The 4,103-nt window shown below is 49.5% G+C and overlaps 1 protein-coding gene across 1 annotated transcript in view; it reads left to right on the forward strand.

The window, feature by feature from the left end:
- Window positions 1–4,103, forward strand: part of ALAD (aminolevulinate dehydratase) — a 14,685-nt gene that overhangs the window by 984 nt on the left and 9,598 nt on the right. The gene's annotated exons all lie outside the window — the stretch shown is intronic.

Raw genomic sequence — 4,103 nt, forward strand, 5'->3', positions numbered from 1 at the left:
GGCTCACTGCAATCTCCGCCTCCCGGGTTCAAGCGATTCTCCTGCCTCAGCCTGCCAAGTAGCTGGGATTTTAGGCATGTGCCACCATGCCGGCTAATTTTTGTATTTTTAGTAGAGACAGGGTTTCTCCTTATTGGTTAGGCTGTTCTCGAACTTCCAACCTCAGGTGATTCGCCCGCCTCGGCCTCCCAAAGTGCTGGGATTACAGGCGTGAGCCACCATGCCCAGCCTGACCCATTCATTTCTTACAACAACCCACTGAGGTCGGTTCAAGTCCCCATTACTAAACAAAGAAACTGAGGTCACACAACTAGAAAGCTACAGAACTAGGATTTGTACCCACATCTATCAGACTCCAGAGCCCACCACTTAACCATCCTGCTACCAACAGCAACCAGGTCCAGAGTCAGTTCACCCAAAGCTCTCCACAAGCCCAACATGCTGGGAAACAGATTTGATATCTATCCTTAAAGTATGGAGGTGTCATGGTGGACACTGAGGACCGGGCTGCTGGAGACCTACCCCCAGATCTGCCGCTGACCCACTGCGTGATCCTGGGCCTGTGTCTACCCCTCTCTGAGCCCAGTTTCACCCTTGTTTCAGTGATACAATCAGCAAACTTTAAGAAGCCTCTTAGCCAAGATATTCTAGGATTCTGGGAATGGCAGCTTCTTCTTCTACGTCCAAATGGCTAACCCCAGAGAGGGTCAGGCTCTTCAAAACCCCAGGGCAAGACTGGGTTCTCATTCTTCTCTTTAATCTCTGTGTCTAGCACTTCAGCAGGCCCATAGTAGATACTCAGGAAATGTGGGTTGGCTAAATGAACACTTCGTCCCTTTTGAGAACTGCTTGACAGCCACTCTCCTGAGCCTTTGTGGGGCTTTGGATTTCTCAGTTCTGGCCACCTTCTACCTAGCTGGCTCTCCTGACTGCCTCCTCCCTGACCAGTGGCAGAGCCTGCCAGGGCTGGCAGCAGGTCCTAATCCTCTGTGCCAAGACCCACAGCCTCTGGAATCCTCAGCATAGTACAACATGCGGGGGTGGGGGGTGGCGTATGAAGCTCTGTCTCAGCCCCTCCTGGTGGCAGTGCTCAGGGCCCAACTTCAGTTACTCCCAGTTTGGGGATGTTGCCTTCCATGGGAGGAGATGCTTTCATATTAAATCTGGAACACTTATTATCCTTCACTGTGCCCTCTTCCGTGAAACCACCCTTGACTCAGAGACACAGTCCCTTTCACAGCACCTGGGCCACCCCTCTACTATGGCAGCTGGATGGTGATTATTTTGTTTTTCCTTCACCACATAACCTGCTGGAAGGCAGAGACTCCACTTCAGAAATCTTGGAAAACCCTGTGGCCCTCAAGGGTTTGAGCGCATATTCCCATCTGGTGAGGTGCAGAAGGTACAGAGCTATGCCACGACATCTTGTTCCAACCCAGCCCCACTCCTAATAGTAATAAAATTAGCTACATGTTTACTGTGCAGCTACTTGGTGCCAGATACCTACCTCAGCCCTATCAATAATCTCCACAGCCTTGCAAGTTAGAGATATCATGCCTATTTTGTAGATTATGAAACGAACACTGAAAGGTCAGTGACTTTGCCCAAAATTACACAGCAGAGCATAGACCTTTGTAACTGGGACTGTCTGACCCTGAAACATAGTTCTTTCTGCACCGCCCTATACTCTGCGTCCCAGCAAAGCTAACCTGTCTGATGTGGGTGGACAGAGGTGCTGGACCTCCTGGTGGCTTGCTCCTGTCTTCAGTGTGATGATGTCACAGGAATATAAGTTGTGGTTTGCAAGCTCACTTGATTTGGGAGAAGTGCCCTCCCAGTCTGTGAAATCCTCCCAAACTCTAAGGGACTTTTTGCAAAGCAAAACCCATCCTGCATTTGGTTGTGCCAAGTGGAGTGGGAAACTCCACTTATTAAGCACCTCTTAACAATGGAATGACTCTATGGTGTAGATATCAGGGCATTGAAATAGAAGTCAGGAGCTGCAGGGTCAGTTTCTAGCTCTGTATGTCATTTACTGTGATCTCCAACAAGTCCCATTGCCTCTCTAAACCCCATTTACCACACTAAAATGTAAGGGATTAAACAGGATTGGCAATTTTCAAGCTTTTAATATTTTCAGCACTGACACCCGTTTCTCAAATCAAATCTCTCTCTGAATCTTAAAATTCAAAAACAGATCAAAGTGAACTGCTATAGTGAGACTGTTCCCTTTACTCTAACCCTGCCCTGGTCTCCTAGGCAGTCCTGCCGCGGGGTTTCTGCTAAGCAGGAGCCAGTAGTTCCCTCAGCAACTAAAGGCGATGAGGAGTTGATACCAGTGGAATGCAGCTTTGGATTCCAGAAGACAGAAAACAACAGAAATTGTTTGTGGGAAGTGAATCAGAGAGATTAGCCCTCTCTTCAACATCTGACTAGACTCTAGAATGGCATTAAGCAAGTCACTAAACCACTCAGAGCCTCCGTTTCCTTATCACTAAAAGTTAGAACAATTCTTGCAATGAAATGAGATACTACTACAAAGTACCTTAGTGCTGTGCCCAGCACAGAATGAATACACTCAGTATGTTTTCCTTTTGTTTATTCTGTCTCTCCAGCACCCAAAGCAGAAACAGTATGGGCAAAGAGACGCCTACTGAATCAGGTGTTTATCATTATTAAGGAATACAGTATATAAAACCCAGCATTTGGAGTCCAGAACAAATTCAAATTCTGGCTCGGTCACTAAGTAGCTATGTGGTCTTGGGCAACTGGGTTACATTTTGGTAATTCTCTCAATATTCAAAAATAGTCTCTCAGCCAGGTGTGGTGGCTCACACCTGTAATCCCAGCACTTTGGGAGGCAGAGGCTGGCGGATCACTTGAAGTCACGAGTTTGAGACCAGCCTGGCCAACATGGCGAAACCCTGTTTGTACTAAAAATACAAAAATTAGCTGGGTATGGTGGCACATACCTGAAGTCTCAGCTACTCGGGAGGCTGAGGCAGGAGAATCGCTTGAACCCAGGAGGTGGAGGTTGCAGTGAGCCAAAATCGAACCACTGCACCCCAGCCTGGGTGACAGAGCCAGACTCCATGTCAATTAAAAAAAAGAAAAGAAAAAGAAACTCCTAGCAGACATGAGAGCAAAATCAAGTAGAAAATGGGTAGTCAGGACTATCTACTGAATAATTGTGTTTGGAGGTTGAGACATGACTGGGGAGGCCTGGCCTACCCCTGTGTCAGGTGATGGGGCTGGCCCCCCAGGGGTGTGGCAGTGGGGCTGGCCCCTGTGTGACTTGTGATAACCCCACCCTACCAAGGAGGAAGACCGGATAAAATGGGCCCCTGAGATGGCTGTGGGGAGCCAAAGGGGCCTAAGAGACTATGGGGAGAAGGACAGCCGGTTCCTAGGAAGCCCTGCCCCACTGTTTCTGATAAGCAGGAGGCAGTCGTTCCCTCAGCCTCCTGAAAGCAATGAGGAGTTGAGGCCATGGGAATGTAGCTTTGGATTTCAGAAGTCAAGGGCCTGTTACAAAGGTGGTTTTCTGGGAAGCAAATCAGAGGGATTAGACCTGGCTTCAACATCTGACTTGACTCCAGCCTACCAAAGGATCTCCCAGTTCACCTGGGAGTTAACACACCAGGGTTCTAGTCCTCTTACTTGCTGTGTGGCTTTGGGTAAGTCCTTGCCCCTCTCTGGACTTGGAGGTCCCATTCATACAAAGTGTAGTTGGACTCAGGCCTGCCAGCCCCCATTTTGTGGCCCTTTTGCCCCCATCCCTTGGCTATGGGATATTCTCCCGGGCACCTCCAAAAGGAAGTGTCTAAAACAGAGCTCTCCGCCTCCTCTCCAAGGCCAGCTCCCCACTGCCCTCTTCCTGCCCTGTCCCTGTCTCCGCTGCCGTCCAGGTCAGGCAGGCAGGCCTAGAGCATCTACCCTGAGACATTGCCTCTTGGCTGCCTTAAGACGCCCCTTTCTTCTCTGCCCCCAGCCTCTGCATTCCTCAGCCTGCAGGACTGACACCTTCCTAAAGCCAGGTGTCAACCAGGCCACTAACCCTACCCACTGTTCAGAAATCTTCCCACAGCCTCAGCCTGCCCCCC

The sequence above is a fragment of the Colobus angolensis genome, unplaced genomic scaffold, assembly GCF_000951035.1.
Source record: "Colobus angolensis palliatus isolate OR3802 unplaced genomic scaffold, Cang.pa_1.0 Scaffold301, whole genome shotgun sequence".
Taxonomy (NCBI): Eukaryota; Metazoa; Chordata; class Mammalia; order Primates; family Cercopithecidae; genus Colobus; species Colobus angolensis.